We start from the raw sequence: 22,057 nt of genomic DNA, 5'->3' as shown, positions 1-22,057 counted from the left end.
TTACTCTTATATATTCTTAATAGAACAGAAAGTACCTTGGCTGAGATAGATGACATTATATGTTCAGCGTCTCATTTGTAAATAACCCCGTTATAAGTAATAGGAAGTGATCCAGCTGGTTGTAAAAAAGACACACGTTTAATGGGCAACTCCTGGTGGACTAATGGTTTTGCTTGAAAAAACATCGCACCTGCAGGACACATTGCTCCAGTTTTTGTTCTGAACATAATGAGCTTGCATTCAAGCAGAGATGCACATGAATCTCTCTGGGAGTTATAAACCTTGAAATATACAAGAGAAAAAAATTTAAAAAACAAATCCAGCTCACTTTTCTCCCTAGAGACTAAAATTATACTATGTGAGCATCATTCTTTCCTAAGGTTCAGTAATTTCCAGGCACAAAGTACAGCCACTTTTATATGCAACGTAATGCCCCTTTAAAATTTTGCACCCGCTCCATGCTACTCATGACTAGACTGTGGGAATAGGGCCACTGTTGCCTTCGTTGGCCATTACTGCTCTGCCTTTTTTGACGCTGGAATAATATATCTAATATAGCAGTTTATTGCATTTACTTCATCAGAATTTGATTGCCATTTAACTTGGTGGCCTAATATTTTATGCTTATTTATGGGAGTCGAACAAACTTTTCTGGGGCACTCACTACAGTGCTAGGTTTATTCCATTTACATCTAATACCTGCTGAAGCCAGGTGCCATATCAGCCTTACCATTTTGTCCCTGAACATAGCTTGGGGTTTGGCTTTGGTTACTACAGCACAGTAGCTAAGGTTGCACATTATGATGTCAGAATGGCAGAATCTCCAGCTTAGTGATTTGGACAAGCTACTTAACCATTCTGTGCCTCTGTTTCCTCATTTGTAAATTTTGAAAAGTAGCAGTATCCCCCTCAAGATAGTATGAGTCTCAAATGAAATAAGCCATGTTAAGTACCTCATGTATTTCCCGGCTTCTTGTTAGCATCAAAAATACATTAAGCATACCTAGGAATAAACCAAAGAGGTGAAAGATCTGTACACCGAAAACTATAAAACATTCTTGAAAGAAATCGAAGAAGACACAAAGAAATGGAAAGATATTCTGTGCTCTTGCATTGGAAGAATTAGCATCGTTAAAATGTCCATACTTCCTAAAGCAATCTATAGATTCAACGCAATCCCTATCAAAGTTCCAACAACATTTTTCATAGAAGTAGAACAAAGAATCCTAAAATTTATATGGAACAACAAAAGACCCAGAATAGCCAAAGGATTCCTGAGAATAAAGAACAAAGCTGGAGATATCACACTCCCTGATTTTAAAATATACTACAAAGCCATAGTAACCAAAACAGCATGGTACTGGCACAAAAACAGACACACAGATCAATGGAACGAAATTGAGAGCCCAGAAGTAAACCCACATGTTTATGGACAGCTAATATTCAACAAGGGAGCCAAGAGCATACGATGGAGAAAGGAGAGTCTCTTCAATAAATGGTGTTGGGAAAACTGGACAGCCACATGCAAAAGAATGAAAGTAGACCATTCCCTTACACCATGCACAAAAATCAACTCAAAATGCCTTAAAGACTTGAATGTAAGACCCGAAACTATGAGTCTTCTAGAAGAAAACATAGGCAGTACACTCTATGACATTGGTCTGAGCAGCATATTTTCAAGTCCCATGTCTGACCGGGCAAGGGAAGCAAAAGAAAAAATGAACAAATGGGACTACATCAAACTGAAAATCTGCACAGCAAAGGAAACCGTCAACAAAACGAAAAGACAACTTAACAATTGAGAGAAGATATTTGCAAACCATATAGCAGATAAGGAGTTAATATCCAAAATATACAAAGAACTCATACAGCTCAACAACAAAAAAACCAACAATCCAATTAGAAAATGGGCAAAAGATCTGAACAGAGATTTCTCCAAAGAAGATAGACAGATGGCCAACAGGCATATGAAAAGATGCTCAACATCATTAGCTATCAGGGAAATGCAAATCAAAACTACAATGAGGTATCACCTCACTCTAATTAACAAGACAGGAAATGACAAATGTTGGAGAGGGTGTGGAGAGAAGGGAACCCTTGTTCACTGCTGGTGGCAGTGCAAACTGGTGCAGCCACTATGGAAAGCAGTTTGGAGTATCCTCAGAAAATTAAAGATAGATCTCCCATATGATCCAGCTATTTCACTGCTGGGTATTTATCCAAAGAACTCGAAAACACAAAGACATAAAGATACTTGCACCCCTATGTTCATTGCGGCATTATACACAATAGCCAAGACATGGAAGCAACCTAGGTGCCCATCAAGGGACGAATGGATAAAGAAGATGTGGTATTTATACATGATGGACTACTACTCAGCCATAAGAAATGACGAAATCTGGCCATGTGTGACAACCTGGATGGACCTTGAGGGTATTATGCTGAGTGAAATAAGTCAGAGGGAGAAAGTCAAATACTATATGATCTCACTCATAAGTAGAAGAGAAAAACGACAAAAAAAAAAACCCAAAACACATAGCATTGGAGATTGGACTGGTGGTTACCTTTGGGGAAGGGGGGAGGGGGGAGGGCAAAAGGGGTGATTAGGCTCACATGTGAGGGGATGCACTATAATTAGTGTTCGGGTGGTGAACATGATGTAATGTATACAGAATTCAAAACATGACATACATCCTAAAAAAATAAAAAAAAACCCCAACATTAAGCACCTACTTAATGAATTAGAGTTCTACAGAGAAACAGAACAATCAGAACGTGTGGATATACAGAGAGAGATTTATTTTAAGGAATTGGCTCACCGTGATTGTGGAGGCCTGGCTGGTCCAAAATCTGATGGGGTAGGCCAACAGGCTGGAGAGTCAGAGAAGAGTTGCAGTTGGAGTCCAAAGGCAGTCAGCTGACAGAATTCCTCATTGCTTGGGGAGGTCAGTCTTTGTTCTGCTAAGGCCTTCAATTAATTGGTTGAGGCCACCCACATTATAGAGGATAATCTGCTTTCCTCAAAGTCCACCAATTTAAATGTTAATCTCATCCCCAAAAAACATGGTCATAGAAACATCCAGAGTGTTTGACTAAATATCTGGGCACTGTGGCCCAGCCACGTTGACATAAAATTAACTATCATACTCAATAAATAATCAGTTGAATGAAATTAATGAGCTCCTCAGATGGTGTCACAGGATGCCGAGCCTCCTAGGACATTTCCCTTCTCCAAGTACTGCTGGGAATATTAGAAACACGGATCTCTTTCGACTGGGTCAACACTTCTGCAAGGTTCTATGCCTCTAAATCCCAATCTTTTGACTTGCGTCCTCTCAGCTCCTGTGACTGAGGATGTGTTCTTGTTGGGCATCCCCCTTGGCCTTTGTTTCAGGCCTTTCTCTGCAGCTAGCCAGCTCTCTCAGCCTTCCCTGAGGCTCAGTTGTAGTTATTACCTCTGCCTTTTCTAGAGCCGCAGGTGGATGTGTATTCTCAGGGGGAATGCGTTAGTGTGATTGATGCTATATGTTAATCTGAAAACAGTGACGTACACACTCACCGCCCTGGTCAGGCCACTATAAACGGCTGTGAAATTGGGAAAGCTGTTCATAAGAGTACCTAGTCAAGGGGGTATTTGGGGCTGAAATACAGCTCGTGCAGCTTAGCCCTGGAAAGCTTAGTGCCCATCATGGAGGAGGGGCTGCTATTTTACTTTGCCTGAGCTCTACAGCTGCAGAGCTGTGTCTTCCCAGGGTGGGGTTAAAATCTTTCTGTTTTTCCCAAAGGTATCATAAAGACTAGCTTTAGTGGAATAGGAGGCAAAATTACATGAAATCAAGCTCATAAGTGAAGTTATTTTTTCTGGACATAAGCACCTTCCTTCAACAATTTGGCTTTGTGATGGAATAATGTGACTGTCCATCTCCCTTCCTGTGTTCAGAATCCTTTCCTTTCCCATGCCTCGTCCTCTGTCACCTAACAACACTGGCCCTCGGTGAAAGGAGTCATGACTTCACCCATTAGCTTACACGTTCCTTCCTCTTTGTACACCACCGTATACGTTATCTTATTTATTCCTTTCATCTGTATTGTGAGGTCTTTCCTTTCTACAGATGTTAACACTAAAATTCATAATTATTTAAGCCTCTGACTTGACTAAGTCATAGTAAGTGACAAAGACAGGCCTGGCCTTCTGACATTTTATTCCAGGGTTTCTCAACTTCAACACTATGACATCTTGGGCCAGATAATTCTTGTCTTGAGGGGGCTGTCCTGTGCATTGAAGAATATTTAGCGGCATCCTTGGCCTTTACCCACTAAATTCCGGTAGCACGCTCCCACCAAGTTGCGGCAACCAAAAATGTTTTAGATAGTACCAAATGTTTGGAAAGGAAAATCACCCCAGGTTCAGAGCTACTGTTTTATTTGGCGCTTGTTCCAATACACCATAGATGTATGTACTTGTATTACTTTGCTGCTGTAACACAGTGGCACAGACTGGTGACTTAAATGACAGAAATTTATTATTTCACAGTTCTGGAGTCTAGAAGTCCAAAATCAAGGCGTTGGCAGAGTTGGTTCCTTCTGAGGCTGTGAGGGAAAGATTTGTTGCAGGTCTTTCTCCTTAGCTTATAGATGTCTGTCTTCTCTTGATGTCTTTTCACATTGTCTTCCCTCTCTGTGTATCTCTGTGTCCAGATTTCCCTGTTTCATGAGGATACCAATCATGCTGGGTTAAAACCCATCCTAAAGATCTCATTTTAACTTGACCATCTCTGGCCAAGATCCTATCTCCAAATTAGGTCACATTTTGAGGCACTGGGGGTTAAGACTTTAACATTTGAATGGAAGGAGGCACAATTCAACCCACAACACTTCTAAAAATGTTTTTCTATTTAAAAAAATTCTTTATTAATTTACTTACCAGCTTAACCCCTATCTGCTTCCAAAGAGATACTAAGTGGCTGGAATAAGTTGGTGTCATACTTGACATGTAAAGAACTCAACAGTACATTTGAATGAATGTACAAAGCAAACAATTTCTTAAAAAATAATGAAAGTGAAATAACTAAAAGTCAAATAATATAAAGCAAGTGTATATGAGGGCCGTTAAGAATGATAAGTAGGGAGGATAATTATACTAAAAGTTTCAGGTACAATTACCTTTGAAGGAGATTATAGATATGCCCATATTCAGAGTAGTGCTAAAAGTATAATCACAATTCTATTTCTAATTCAGTTGGCCATTTTGAAATGAAATGGTAATGGGTAAACATTTCATGTGGTCATGCATTCCACAATTTTTTGTAGACTTTAAAGAACTTTTATACCTAAGCAGAAGTCACTGACATGAAAGGTTGCCTGGAGTTTCACATCATGGAAAAGGTTGGAATTAAGCCAAAGAACATTCTACCAAGACTGGGTATGTGTTTAGGGTGAAGTACAGAACAAAAAGGGGGTGGGTAGATGTTGCAAGAGGACTAATCAGTGATTACATGAGGCAAGAAATGGATGTCATGACTCTACTAGAGATCCCTTGAAAATCAGCTTAGGTTCTAAAGAGATAGTGTCCATATCACTCGTAGTACACAAGTTTATACTGTGGTTTTACACTGTTTATATGAGCATGTTGCTTCATTGATTTATAATACCATACTGAGATTATGATGACACTGGGGGAATATCATACACACGGCTCACTTTGATTTAGCCCTGCGTTAATGGCCTCCTCGAGAAAATACACTGAACGATATGGGACTTGGGGGAGTCTTCATTTTGTTTTCTTGGAAAGATGTGGCTATTGTTTCACTTAATCATCATTCAAGGATGAATTTTCTACTCCTGGTCCCACCTTCACCCTTTTGCCAAAAATGTTTTTCTTTTTGTCTTTAAAGTGTCATTCAATTGCAAAGGCTTAGAATGACAGGTGTAACAGCAACTTTGAGCACCATAGAGCTGTAACTTAAATCTACCTGCAACTGTGCCCAAATATTTACAAAATAAAAATCTTTTCTATTTTATCAGATATAGAGCAGCATCCAAATTCCTCCATGTTTCATAGTTGTATTTAATAATCTGCTGTTGCACAATTATCCTTCTGTGGACTTTCTGGGTCTTTCCCAAATCTAACCTTGTCTGAACCCTTGGATCCCTTTGAGATTTCACTATCTCCTCTGTGGGTTTGACCAGGGTTACCTGTGAAAGGATGCTGTAGTGTACAGGTGGTATTACGACTTCCTCCAGAGCTTCCTCCATTCGTGTTGTACCTTGCTCCATCTTCGTTTTCCCATGATTAATCTCTATATCTGTGTGGTCTACATTTTTCTGTGCTTGAAACGCTGATAAGCTACCTGATTTCCTATTCTTGGCTCTGTACCCTAGAGCCTAGTTTTGCCGCCTCCTCTCTAACAAGGAATCTCTTTGGAAGTATACTCCAAGAAAGAACCCTGTTTGGTTCAGTCTGGAGTCCTGACATTTGTGTGCTGATCTCATGATCCAAGTTGCTATTAGGCCCTGCCCCTCATGAACTTGGGGCAGTCGTGGCCAAACACCGTAAATAACTTCTCCATTCCTTCCTAGCAAACAAAAGGTTCATAAAAACAAAACATTACATCATCCATCATCATCATATCCATTAATGTGAAACTGAAAATTCATTATTTCAGGGGCCAGCCCAGTGGCACAGCGGTTAAGTTCACACATTCCACTTCGGCGGCCTAGTGTTCACCAGTTCAGATCGGGGTGCGGACATGTCACTGCTTGGCACGCCATGCTGTGGTAGGCATCCATCATATAAAGTGGAGGAAGATGGGCATGGATGTTAGCTCAGGGCCAGTCTTCCTCAGCAAAAACAGAAGGATTGGCAGCAGTTAACTCACGGCTAATGTTCCTCAGAAAGAAAAAATTCATTATTGCAATAAAGATACTGAGTTTTATCAAGAGTTATTCAGTAATTTTAAGTTAAGTGTCTGTCTTAGTCAGTTTGGACTACTATGACGAAACTACCATAGACTGGATGGCTTAAAGAACAAACAGTTATTCCTCACTGGAAGTCTGAGACCAAGGTGTGGACATGGTCAGGTTCTTGCTGTGGGCCTCTCCCACTGTATCCTTACCTGGCAGAGAGAGAAAGGTCTCTGGTCTCTTCCTCTTCTTATAAGGACACTAATCCCATCATGGGGGCTCCACCTTCATGACCTTATCTAACCCTAATTATCTCCTGAAAACTCCGCCTCTGCATACCATTATATTGGGGATTAGGGATTTAACGTATGAATTTTGGGGGGGACACGAACATTCAGTCTACAGCAGTATCTTTGAAAGTTGCCTTGTACCTTCAGTAAACTGGCCATGTCAGTGTGTTCAGTGCGTGCGTTTCCAGTTTGATCGATTGCCCACCTAGAGTTATCTATCCTCTGCTCTGTAGAACTCTCAAATCTGGGGGATAAACTGGCTTCCTGAAGGCTTAATCCAACCTTGCTTTATTTGGCCAGAAAATTTTGGGGAAAAAAAGGATTAATTTTCAATGTTTGAAAAATAAGAGATTGTTCATAAAAATCTAAATTTTAAGCTGCTCTTGAAAAATTAATAGTGATAGCAATGCTGGGCTTCCATTCTCTTGTGCCACAATTGGCTAGAGCCTTTTATGGACTTGCTGTCCATGGCTTGTGTCAGGTCTACTCTCACTGTTTATTTCCTTCCGGGCTACTGCTGATTCCTTCCAACAGAGGGACGATCTGGCCACTCCTGGTAGAAGTTATCACCTGGATTTAATTATAATCACATTTTTTTCATGTCCAAAGATATTAAGTATATTTTTATGCTTTCTTATGTTACCCATAGTTAAGTCATCTCTTAATTAATTATGCCTGCCTTTCCTCTCTGATCTCCTATCATTAAACCTTTTAGTATGCTTCTCTAGTTGTGCAATTGCAGTATAATATTACACTGGCCATGTCTTAAATTTTAAAAAAAGCTCTTTGCGTTCTAGTGAAATGAAAATGTTAAATTTCTTTCTATGTTTTCTTAGGCAAGTACAAAAATCTTGTCTGTTTCAAGATAGCCATTCTAATACCTTCAGAATCTCAGGTTCAGAACAATAAGGCACTGGACATTGCAAGATTTGCACTTATAATTTTAGGCCGTAATATGTGTCTTTATGCCAAATGAAAATTTTATTTACATTTAAATTACAACCTTAAATATTGCAAGGTAAACTATTTCCCTATAATACACGTATAGTAATAATAAACAAATAGCAGCGAAGTACTAGGATAGAGAAAAGATTGGTCTTTGGTAAATAACAATTGGAAATACGAAAAGGACTATAGCATCTGCTCTTCCGGTTGCTCCTGTTCAATTTGATTTAACACTGGAAAAACATGGACAAAACACATCTTCACCAGCCTTACCTGACGCAAGTTAATTGATAATGAAATCTTACCTGATATATTTTGATCAAGTCATTTTCAGAGCAAAATATGCCACATTCAGTATTCACTAGCAGCCATAATCAGACTTTCTCTTTATCTTTCTAAAGAATCCTTTAAAATTGATGGCTCCAGAAGTGATGGAAATGGGGCACAGGGGCGTGGGCCCAACAGAGAGATGGCTCGCAGTTGCAGGAGTGCAGGGGCACTGGGTAATTGGCCCACTGCCATGCACTCTTGATGTTGCCACCGCCACTGCTTGCTTCCCCAAACAAATAATTTTTTTTCCCACCGCCCACAGCAACAAACTAGAATTTCAAACAGCAGTGAACAGGATCTCTTTCATCCCTGAGGCTTTTCTGAGCCAGAAGCAGTGCTTCCACCATGATGAGGTCTCTGCTCTGATGTCCCCCACTTGCTGGATGAAACTCTGCCTTGAAATAACTGCAGAGAGAGGAGCAAGAAGTGTTAGTGCTGGAAATGTAAGAAGTTGGAGTCTCTTTATATTTCTCTTCCTGTGGAATATCTGTAAACTCGTGGAGGAGAACAATGGTGGTTTTGTGTATGTGTGTGTGTTCTTCATTTCCAATAGACATACTTGTCAGATGTTCTTTAAGTGCTGCTCTGTGTGGGAACACTACAGATGGATGACAGGGAAACAAAGACACAGGGCCTTTCATTTTACGTAAATCATTGTGTTAATTGGGAATCAGATGGTGTGTTTCCTGAGGTAAGCAAAGGGGAAATAGTATTTATAGAAGCTGTCCATGTACAACATACATGCTCCAGCTTTGACCCTGTGTGAAAAGAGCAGACAGCCTATTTTAAGTGATATTAGAAAATTAAGCTCTTCTTGGGCTAGCAGCTTGTCAAATCTGATGACCTCAAAAATAAGAAAAGTAGATTTTCTTTACTGATGAACTTCCCTCACCCCAACCCATAACATTCTTCCAACTATATTGCAAACCTGGTTAAGGCTCTGGAATGTTTTTCTTGCAATTTATTTTCTGAATTAAATCATAGTATATGGCTGTTTCTACATAGTTAGCTTTTGTTTTCTTAATTGGAATAAATAGCAATCAAGCTTGTTAAACTCTATCTTCATAAATACATTTAACTCAATGTTATTTCTATATGGAACTGGCCCAATGCTTAAGTTGTGTATTTGTCCCAGAGCCTAGGATGGATGCTTTGGCCTTAGTAGTTATTGTCTACACTGTCTGAATTCGTTACATAATTACTGATATTCTGCATCATTTTGACTGTTTAGACTTGGCCTTTGAGTATTTGGCATTTTGCTCACAGGAAGGAATTTATGAACGTGTTCCTCAGCTGATAAGTGTAGTAGCACACGATGGTGTGAATCCTAATTAGAGAATCACACATCTCTAGCATATTAGGGTCAAGAGCTTTCAAGTATCAGAGTAGCATGTTTATCTCATTAGGGTATGCAGCTTCAGAATTGATTATTGCAATAACAGTTTTTTTAAAAAAATTAAGGTAATTAAAATTTGTAGTGTTTCCTTTTTATGTTAGATAAACGTTAGTTGTTTTTTTTTTTTAACTTTAAGTAGGTTTAAAATTAGTCTTTAGGGTTTCGATTTTCTAAAATCTGTGGCTCTTCTTTGTAAATAGGCAGTTTTAAAGGAAAGGCCAGAATGCTTGACACAGATGTGACATTGTAGAAAGAGAAAAGTCAAAGCTTATGTTATGTGGGAAATAAGCTTTCATATAAACACCTCTTTACCTCTGAGAATTGTCTTGAAGATGTCTATCTTTTTCCCTAAGTGTGCTTATATTGCCCTAGATTTTTCTAACAACATTTTTTCCCCTGAGAGCTATATGATTAGGGTAGGAAATTACCTGGCTAAAATAATTTTCATATGGCTTTACCTTGTGGTAGAAAGGCACATCTGTCTCTGTGTCTCTCTATCCTTATCCATCAACAGGTATTTGATAAACATTTACTACATTCAACGGTCTCTGCTGGATACAATGGAGGAAAACAAAGGAGTTCTGTACAGCAATGCCTGGGTTCAGGAGTTTCCAGTCTGGTGGCGGGAGAGCTGGGACTATGTGTAGGTGGGGAGGTGGGGGGGGTAGGGGGCATGAGGGGGTGGGGGGATGAGCAGTAACAAACTCACCCTGGTGACTTGTTAAAAGAACTTTTGACTTTGAGCAACAAAATAAACAATGACAGTATTTGATTATAACCTACAGAATAAAGTATCCATTAGACTATATTGACTTAAATAGATGATTGGATAAATAAATAAATGGGTAGGGGGGACAAATCTTCTTTATAGAATTCCAAATAATGTATGTAAATAACCCCTCTCCAGGAGGTGGAGTTAATTCCTCTCTCCTTGAGTGTGGGCTGGACTTAGTGACTAGCTTCCGAAGAATACAGTATGGAAAGGGAAAAATAGTGACTTTACAGTACTAAAACCTGGAAGACCCCACCTTAACCAGGGAATCAAGGTTTATATCATCAGTGATAAGTCATTTTGATATCATGTACTCCTAGTATCTTATGATGAAAAGGTATCTTAGTTAGGTTGACTGCTATAACAAATTACCAAAGACTGGATGGTTTAATCAATGAACACCTATTTCTCACAGTTCTGGAGGCTGGGAAGTCCAAGACCAAGGCGCCAGCAGATTCCGTGTCTGATGAGGGTCCTCTTTCTGCTGTGCAGACAGTGGCCTTCTTGCTGTATCCTCACATGGCAGAGAGAGAGATTATCTCTTCTTTTTTTAGGACTTTATTTTTTAGATCAGTTTTAGGTTCACAGCAAAATTGAGAGGAAGGTACAGAGACTTCCCTTGTACTTCCTGCCCTCACACATACATAACCATCATCGTTATCAACATTCCCAAGAGTGATGCATTTGTTAACAATTGATGAACCTATATTGACACAACATTATCACCCAAAGTCCGTAGTTTACATTAGGGTTCACTCTTGGTGTTATACATTCTACGGGTTTGGACAAATGTATAAAGATCTCTATCTACCATTGTAGTATCGTACAGAATAGTTTCACTGCCCTGAAAATCCTTTTTGTCTCCTCTCTTCTAAGGGCACTAATCCCATTCTTAAGGGCTCGACCCTCATGACCTAATTACCTTTCAAAGACCCCACCTCCAAATGCCATCCCACTGGGTTTAGAGCTTCAGCATAGGAATTCTGAGGGGACACAAACATTCAGTCCACAGCAGAAGGGCACCTCACCTCTGTGTTGTTTTCCCCGTACTTTCACTCTAATCACAAGTAAGCAACAGAAAATCCAAATTGAAGGACATTCTACAGAATACCTGGCCATATTCTTTAAGACTCTCAAGACTATAAAAAGTAGAAAAAACTGAGAAACTGTCACAGATTAGAGGAGACTAAGGAGACATGACTACATGCAACCTGGTAAGCTACATTAGAACCAATATAGGGAAAGAACATTAACGGAAAAAGTAGTGACATCTGAAGATAGTCTGTAGTTTTATTATTAGTTTTGTATGAATGCTAAATTTTTAGTTTTGACAAATCTACTCCTAAATATTAGGGAAACTGAGAGAAAGTATGTATGCACTTTCTGAACTATGTTTGCAAATTTTCCAAAATTCTAAAATTATTTCAAAATAAAATTTGTTAAAAAAAGAGAACATTATCATTAAACAATTGTGTGCTACTAAGACCTACTAGTTTTAAGAGGAAGGACAGATCAACACAGTAGGTAGAGATGGCTCCTAGGAGGGGCCCATGTGAACGGCCCCAAAAGTTGGATGAGATTTGAAGACCAGTCACTGATTATTCCAAAACACAAGATTTTGTACCGAATCTCTACTTTTTGACCTTTTGAATAAGACAGGATTCTCAAACATACTGCCCCAAGTAACTCTGAAACCAAAGGAAAATGACTTTTTTGTTTTTTTTTTAAAGATTGGCCCTGAGCTAACATCTGTTGCCAATATTCGTCTCTTTTTTCCTCTTCTCCCCAAAGCCCCCCAGTACATATTTGTATATTCTAGTTGTAGGTCCTTCTAGCTGTGCTATGTGGGACGCAGCCTCAGCATGGCCTGATGAGCAGTGCTAGGTCGCACCTTGGATCTAAACTGATGAAACCCTGGGCTGCCGAAGCAGAGTGCATGAACTTTACCACTTGGCCACAGGTCTGGCCCCCAAAGCAAAGTGATTTTTGTCTTGAATTTGGAAGCCCTGAGACTAGCTAATTCCATCCAAGCCACCTTTTATCCAGAGGCCCGAGGCATTGCCTAAATTGGAGATTCCTCTGGTCACCAGGAAATGTTTTCCCCTATTTTTCTGAGGCTGTACCTCTCGTTTTTCCTCTGTCTAGGCCACTGTGCTCTCTGTAAGCCAGATTGCCCACATACTTAGCTTGATCTCAGAATGTTCCTTTCGCCTCAAGGATTTTACCTAAATGAAGCTTCCACCAAAAGCAAACTTATTAAAACTTCTCCAGTGTGCTCTCTTTCCCTCCATTATTAGAGAATGAATTGAACAGGCAATTAAAAGGGCTCAAAAATACTCAGGACCATATAGATTTTAGATAGTTCTTTCATGATTTTAAAGGATTAGGTAAGTCTTATACAGTTTAATGAAATACAAAATCATGGGAAAATGAGAGGGTGCTTACCCTCTTGATGAGATTAGATTAACTCAAATATCAAAACCTATAATGAATGATAACAATAACAGCAGCAAAAAAGCTGTGTAGAATAATCTCACTTATGAATAAGACACAAAGATGCAAAATAAAATATTAGCAAATGGATGCAGCAGTTTATCAAAAGAACAAAGTCATAGCCATAAATGCGGACATGGCTCCTTTTTAAAATTGAGGTATAATTGACAAATAACATTATTAGTTTCAGGTATACAACATAATGATTCAGTGTTTGTATATATTGCAAAATGATCACCACCATAAATCCAGGTAACATCCATTTCCATATGTAGTTACAAAAATGTTTTCTTGTGATGAGAACTTTTAAGATTTTTTCTCTTAGCAACCTTCAGATATGCAATACGTTACTAACTATATTTGCCATACATGTACATTACATCATCATGGCTTATTTATTGTATAACTGGAAGTTTGTACCTTTTGACCCCCTTTACCCATTTCACCCACTTCCCCACCCTTACCACTTCTGGGAACCACCATACATTTATATGTGTGTGCGTGTGTATATATGTGTGTGTATATATATATATATATATATATAATTTGCATTTTCTTATTCCATTCATCCATCAGCGGAGACTTAGGTTGTTTCCATGTCTTGATATTGTAAATAATGCTGTAATAATGCTGTAAATAATGCTGCAATGAACATGGGGGTTCATATATCTTTTAGAGTTAGTGTTTTTATTTTCTTTGGATAAATACCCAGAAGTGGAATTGCTGGCTCATAAGGTAGTTCTATTTTTAACTTTTGGAGGAACCTCCATACTGTTTTCCACAGTGGGTGTACCAATTTACATTCCCATCAATAGTGTACAAGGGTTTCCTTCTCTCCATATTCTTGTCAGCATCTGTTATTTCTTGTCTTTTTGATAATAGCCATTCTAACAGGTGTGAGATGGTAGCTCATTGTGGTTTTGATTTGCATTTCCCTGATGATTAGTGATGTTGAGCATCTTTTCATGTACCTGTTGGAAAGGCTCATTTTTAATGACATACTTCATTGTGTCCATGTACCATAATTTATTTAATCCTCTCCCAATTGGTGACTATTTGGATATTCTCTTTATTTTGACTATTACAAGTAATGTAATAGTAAGCATTTTTTGTATGTATATCCTAATGCACATATTTCTGTAGGAATGATATTGAGGCATGAAATTAGTGGCCAAAAATAGATGTAAATAAAAATGCATGTAAATAAAAATACAATATCCACTTGATAAATCTCTCAATAAGCTGGGAATGGAAGAAAGGCTCTTAATTTGTTAGAGTATATTAATTAGTAAATAAGCATCATACTTAAACTATATAAACTATGCAAAAACACTTTGTAAAAAAAATAAAAACTATATAAAATATGGAAAGAAATAGTACTGTGTATTGTGAACATGCAACAAATAGAAAATCTTTAGCAATTTGGGTTGTATCCTTTTGCACCTGTTACTCATTGAAGCATGAATATATAGGTGGATGGGTATATGGTAGGTATATATGCATATTTTAAAAATAGTATTATATGAGACTATTGTTCTGAAAATTGATTTTTAAATTTTTATCAACAGTGTATTAAGTTCCTTCTATATTAGTACATACAGATTTACCTCATTCATTTTTTAATAGTTGCATACCCTGTACAACACCAGAATTTATTTTACTCTCCATCTATTTAGAATATTTTGGTTTTTCTCCAAACTTCCTTATTTCAGTAATGTTGTTTTGAACATTTGGACATCTATCCTAGTGTTATATTCCTGTAGGATGGACATCAACCAATAGATAGGTCAACAGGAACTGAGGAAGCAGAGACGAGCTCGTGCATAACTTTGAGGAGCCTACCTGAGCAGAGAAGGAAAAAGAAAAGGCATTATCTAAAAGTGTTGAAAAAGGTGTTGTATATTTCTGAAAATGAAAAATAATATATGCATAACACAACAGCACAAAGTACTGAAGAGCTCACAAAGAATGGCTACAGCCTTGAGCACCCCTTCTCAACCCACTCTAATTAGCATTCTGGCTCTCCACTGCCCTGAAAATTTCTCTGGCCATGGTCACCAAGGGCCCTTCACGCCATGGGACATTTTTCCTCCATGATGGTTAGTTTTGTTGGCCATCTTCCCTTTCTTGAAACTTGGGCTAGCTCGGATTCCATGCAACAATTTTCCCTGGAGCTGCTTTTAGTCTTCTGACCCCTCCGCTCTGCTGTTTCTTTTCAGGCTCCCTTAACTTTCCCCACATTATGACTATTGCAGGTCCCTAGGGTTTGTCCTTCACTCTCTTCTCACTTATCTTCTCCCTTGGCTTTAATTTGAACCTAGACTTGAAAATTTACAGCCTAGTACAAATCTCTTCCCTGAGTTCTAGAACCGCCTATATTTATCTGTTGACTACACACATGGGACACATCCCACGGGAGTTTCAAACTCAACAGGTCCAAAACTAAATTCATAAGCATTGCTCCCATTCCCAAATATTTTCCTCCTCTTCAATGATCAATTATTGGTATTAGTTAATTGTCAATTAAAAAATACCACTTTTACCAAATCCTATATCTAAGTGCATCAGTCAGGAGCCTCAATATCAGAGACTCAAAATAATGGCATTTTAAACAACCTCTTCTATATTGAGGTTATCTTTCTATTTAAATTATTTTGTGATTCTAAAATGTGTAGTTTATTGACCATGATCTGACTGCTTACATACAGGAAACCTATCATTTTAACTGTATTATAAAATTTATGTCAAAATAGACTTGACTTTATATTTAACTATTTGAAACAGACAAGGATTTTATTCTATCTGGACAAAAGGGCAGTTATTCAAATATGAGGTGTTAATTCTAACCTCCTTTTCCCATATTAGTTATAGGTGGGCATTTACTGTGGAAATACTGGGGAAAAAGAATGCACACCTACAGATTATTCAACAGGAAAATCTGATTCAAATCCTCTTTTCTTTAAGGATCCTGTTTATTTGCATCTAATGATGATAAATGATGCCATTAATGAGGACTGCTTCTGTTAATTCTTGATTGACCTTGGGTTTTGGGGTGGTGATGAGAAAAAAAAGGAAATACATTACAACTTACAAAAGCTCATGTTTTCCTATAAAAAAGTAAAATATCAGTGAAAGTCTACAAGTGATACAGTTTTAGTTCAAGTTAAAACAGATGGAAAGTTACTTGTGATCATTAAAATAAAAATATTATATAATCCCTGGGGTACAGTACTGAACATAGGCCTAAAATGCAGGGATCTTAACCTTGGAAGAGATCTTAGAAACGACATAGTTTAAAGGTCACGAGCTGGTGCCTATTGGCTGAATATCACCTGCTGACGGTACATGTGTATTCAGAATGCTTCAAGAATGAATGTGAAAACTATCAGCTGGGGGCTGGGGGAGAGGGCATCATTCTCTGGCATGTACATGCTCCATCCCTCCATTTTATCTCTTTGGTCTGCTTTCCTTCAGTACCTGCCTGGGCCTTTGAAGACATCTGAGTTTGTAACTCCAGCCAGTTCGACTAATCTTCCAATTAAGCACGTCTGCCAGGTGGTGCTCCAATCTCTGCTTGAACAATCTCAGGGATGGGGAACAGAGAGCTTATTAAAATTTCAGGCAGCCTCTCTTGTTAGAAAGTTCACTTAGATTGAGCAGCAACTTGATTCCCAATAACTTTCACCTAATGGTGGAGCTACACAGAACAAGCCTAATGCCTCTTCCACATGACAAAACTTCAGATAATTGATGGGATCTATCACATCTCTCCTTTTCATTCCAGGGCTTTTCTTCTCAAGGTTAAACACCCTCAATTTCTTTAATGCCCCTCATTTGTCATTCACCATCCTGATAATCCTCCTTTGAATGAATGTAATTCCATTTGTCAATGACCCTTATAAAATGTTTTTCTGAGAATGAACACAGTGATCTACATGTGGTCTGCCTAGCCCAGGGTAAAGAGGGGCTATTAACACCTGTGTTCTGCGTATTATGCTTCCATTAATGAAATCAAAGGCTGCATTAGCTGTTGTTTCACAGTTAGCAATAGAGAGAGATGAAAATAATGGTTAAATGCAGCTTGACCAGGTTCAAAGAAAGGAAGGTACAGTTTAGAAGTTAGTGAATAACTAAGAGAGATATGTTTTAACACTGAGGAAGATTCCCCTCATTTCAAAGGACACGGGATTATATAAGCAGAGCTATAGATTTTTAAAACCTGAGAAGAATTAAGAAAAACAAAATGGATGTATCTGGTTTGATAATGATTACTCTTTTTTTCTTCCTGTAATGTAGTTGTTACATATGTTTTCCAGTTAAAAAATTAAAAAAATATTGTCAGTCTGTGCACATTACTACTCTATTCTGGTATACGGTATTTTTTCCCTCGCATTTCTATATACTTATTTACATGTAAATAATGCTCAAATATGCATACATGTTCATATACCTGTTTTCTGATATCAAAGTCATCTTCAGAAATTTGGCAAGGGAAATCAGTCTTTTCATTTCACTTTTGCAAATAAGAGATTCCTATGTAAATTTCTTGCTTCACTTCTCCCAATTCCGTCCTTTCCATATTGTCATGGCCAGCCTCTATGACCAGCAGTCAGAGGTAAGGTGCACTGTGATTCTCAGGCCATTCAGACAGGGCAGAAAATACTTAAGTATTTTGCCTTCAGTACTTTAGCATAAAAACTGGTGAGTGCTTCAGGGGCAACGACAATGTTCTCACTTTATCCCTTTTCAGCCAATTTCCCCTTCCCCTCACCTGCCCTCAGAGGTGAGCATACTATAAAGCTAGCGGAGTTCAAGCTACAGAACCCTACTTGCATGGACATCTTCTTAAGTTTCTGAGAGGAGTCCTAACTCTATGTATTCATAATTTTGTATTCTTTTTCTTAAAAAGGACATCAAAATTATATAAACTTCAGGCCCCACAACATCTGGATTTACCTTGCTTATTCTTCTCCCCAAACTTCCTTGCACACCCGGCATGTTTTTCATTTACCCATGCATTGGCTTGATTTGGGGAGTGTGGGATTCTGCCTTCGTTCTTGATCTGAAGTCCTATCCCATCATTCAGCAGCAGAGCATTCCCTTGTTTCAGCTTAATGCCTGGGGATGTGTCTCTCCTACTTGTTCTTACCCGTATCCTTGCCCAGGAAGCCTTTCCCCTTATTCTTAGCATAATTGGCATCTGAGACTGGGATGCTCAGGAATGGATAATGCCTGCCTGCTGATACTCATATTTCTGGGCACGTTCACCCTAATTCTCTACTGCTATGTTCCACTCACTGTTCTTCGATTCTCAGAAGAGTGGCTTTGGTCATTACCTCTCTTGAGCGCTGTGCCTGACCCTTCTGCTATACTTCAGCATCCCAACATAGGATCTAAGTTGTTTTCTCCAGTCTAGGTTAGCCCTAAAGTGTGTCTGAAAAAGGCTCTGGCTCATTCTTCCTACCCACCTGCTTTGAGTCACCATAAAGAATTCTCAAAAGCCCTATACCAAGGAAGTGATATACATTATTCTGCATATATATTCTGCATATAACTGTGTGGACGACAGTTTCAATGAAAAAAAGGGAAAATGCTAAGGACATGAGCAAAGGTGAGGTCACTGTCCATTCCTGGCTTCTCTAAGATTTTAGTACCTGACTCCATATTCTTTTTGCTCTAATTCCTGGCAACAGTCCCAGTGACTTCAGAGTCATTGTGGGTAACCCTTCCAGCACTGTGGCTTCTCTTAGTTTATAAGCTCAACTTCAGTGATCTTTACTTTCCACTCTGCTTTAGAGTTGCAGGTATAGATATCGTGTTTACTTGATCCTTGATGGCAGGAATACAGAATGGCATCGCCATCTTATACCTCCAATCAGGACTAGCACAGTGCTTTAAATATATATTAGGAGTACAATAAACATATGTTGATTAAATGAATCTGTAAGTATTTGGAAAGTATAGCTATAAAATCAAGAATGACAAATGAAGCTCAAGTAAGATCAGCATCTTGGAAATAACTGGAAGTTATGATCGGGAAGACATTTTATTAAACTCTCATTCAAGTTCAAATGGTATTCTCCCTTTTGATGTATTCTAAATATGAATAACACAAGGTTTAGGAATTACACTTGTTTCTCTCTAATCACAAGATAATCTTTTTATTTGAAATTATTCTCAGTGTATTTTAAAACTATACAATATCATTTAACATTTAAGTAATACCTCATCCCTTGAAAAGGTGGTGAGTTTCACAAAGTAATTGAGAACATAATTAGAATCTCATTTTGACAATTAGATAATGATTTATTTACTTGGTATTTAAATTAGTTATTAGACATTTATCCAAAGCTATTCCAATAGACTCGATACATTATATATGTAATAAATTATATATGTATATATGTAATAAGACAAGGCTACATAATAATATAATGATATGTTATATATATAATGACATATTGTATATATAGTGACACAAGGCCAAAGAGAGTTTTCTTGGAGTTTTTGTTAGTATTTGAGGATGTGGAATGACTTGAATGTGTCCATATTATTTTTGAAGGATTGCTAACAACCTGGCATCATGTTCTGTTCTGTCCTTTGAGTGTCATGAGTACAAACATTGTCAAAGAACTCACTGGAGATTTTGTCCATAAAAATGACTCTGTTGTGGCTTGACGTGCAACTTTTATGAGACTCTTCGATTTGTTTCCCAAAGGTCAAGTTCCATCCTGGTGATTTGCTGCAGGAATGTTTTAATTTTTATTCAGTAATCCCTTCTTCCTCCAGCTGCCTTGCACATCCCATCACCAGCAAACAAAAATCCAAGCAGTAAAGTTGGTTAGCTGGGCACACTCCGTAAAACATGATGATTTATTCTTTCAGGGACCTTAATGATAGTTTTAGTGTAGTAAATTTTTTATTATAGTAAATTATTTATTACAGGAGAAGCATGTGAGTCAACAAGGAATGTGGAAGTAAGTGGAGAAATTTATATTGTTTTTCTGAAGAGTCTTCCCTGCCCCTTCATACTTCTAAAAAAGCCATTCTGTTATACAAAGTAAATGCTCAAAATAACAGAGGGTAGGTTGGATTTGTAAAGAGAGGAGACTACACATTCCATTTCCAGGGGTTCCCTGAGAGGGGCTCTTCTCATTCTTCACACTTGTTCTCGAGCCAACTAGCTCACTAGCTTCCTGTCAGACTAGCTTTTCAGTTGCTGTGGTCGGGTGAGGATCAAAGTTCTAGCATTTTCCAGGTTTTTGATATTCTTACGAGAGACATAAAGGCCTTCAATGCATTATCAAGACTGTGTCTAACCAGGGGACAGTGGGGCAGAGAGCTCGCGGAGATCAAACATTCCCTCCCCTCACTCCTGGCCTAATCGTTCAGAAGACAGAATATGGCAAGCGAGTTGTCACTTGAAATTAAATGTCTATGTAGAGTAGACTATCAGTTATTTAAAATTCTAGAAACAGGCATTGTTGACCTATATTGCACAATGAAAGCATACGCTTATAGTTAGAACTCTGAGGTACTCTAGGATCTAGAAGTCTTCTATGAATCTTAAAATGAAGGTGACAGATGACTTTACAATTGAACTATTTTATTTCTTTACCTACTTATTTACTCAATTATTTAATAACTGCTTCCTCCCATTTAGTATAAGTGGTAAGTAACCAGGAAATTTCTATTAACCATAGTATTAAATTAGTCAGAACAGGTCTGTCAGTGACTGTGGTGAATAAAACAGTTGACCATAAAACATTTTGAAAGTAACTAAATTCCTATCTTTTAAATGAGAAGCATTTGCGGGTAAAGGGATGTGCTCATTATGTTGATTGTATTGATGGTTTTCATGGGTATACTCATATGTCCAAACTTATCAAATTGTATGCTTTAAATAAATACAGTTTATTGCGTGTCAAGTGTGTCTCAAACTGTTAAAAAAGTGAAATAATAGTTTAAAAATCTTCATAAAAATTTTGAAACATTACATCCATATGGCTTTTATTCATGAGACTTGGTGAAGGCCTGACACACAAGGAGTAAAATTTTTTCTTTTAAAAATATCACTGAGATGTTAGCCAGCGTATCTAATAGCTAAGAGTGTGAGAGAAAAAAAGACATAATTAACTCACAGAAGAAAGAAAAGGCGAGGAAAATATGGTTCTAATTCCAGAGATTCCTGGAAAGTAGCTCCAGAGAAACCTGGCCAGGAGTTGAGAAAAGCTTCAGGGCAGCTCTGCCAGGAAAAAGTTACAAATGACTGAAGGAGTATGGCATTTGTGATGAGAAAAGAAATTAATCTGTCTCTTAGCTTATACTTCAAGTTTTTCCAATTAGAAATGTCTACTCTAAAAAGCAAAAGAAGTGATTAAGGAGTAAAATTTTGTCTTTAACTCTTTTGTACAAGTAATATGCTCTGAATACTTAGTTAAAATGTTTGAATTTTGGAAATGACCATTTTTAAAGCAAAAGTAGAATCTTATTAAACTTGAAACAGACTCAATGTTTTCTTAAAATTTGCTTTAAGAAAATTGAGTTCAAGGTTATAATCAGTTATAGCTGAGGTTGAAGAAATCATTTTGTCTTTCTTATGAACTTCCCAGAATATTGGGAAAAGTACAATAATGGGGCAGGAGAGCTGGTTCTCCTCCTTATGTGGAAAAATAAAACCATCTCCGGGTCTGTAGCTAACTCATGTAACTTCTATGGGTCTCAAATTCACCCTCTAACATACCAAGTAGTTTAATTCAACTCTCTTAACTCCACTCCATTTGTATAATTTATGATTCTGTATACTCAGATTAAGGGATATAAGCACTTTCAGACCATTTCTTAAGTTCTTAAAGATAGACCAGAAAAGGAATTATATAGGTGATTTAAATAAAGGAAAGGAATTGATGCTATGCTACCACAAAATTA

Source organism: Equus asinus, chromosome 11 (assembly GCF_041296235.1).
Source record: "Equus asinus isolate D_3611 breed Donkey chromosome 11, EquAss-T2T_v2, whole genome shotgun sequence".
In the NCBI taxonomy this organism is placed as follows: Eukaryota; Metazoa; Chordata; class Mammalia; order Perissodactyla; family Equidae; genus Equus; species Equus asinus.
The sequence above is the reverse complement of the archived record's forward strand: the minus strand, read 5'-3'. Positions refer to the sequence as shown.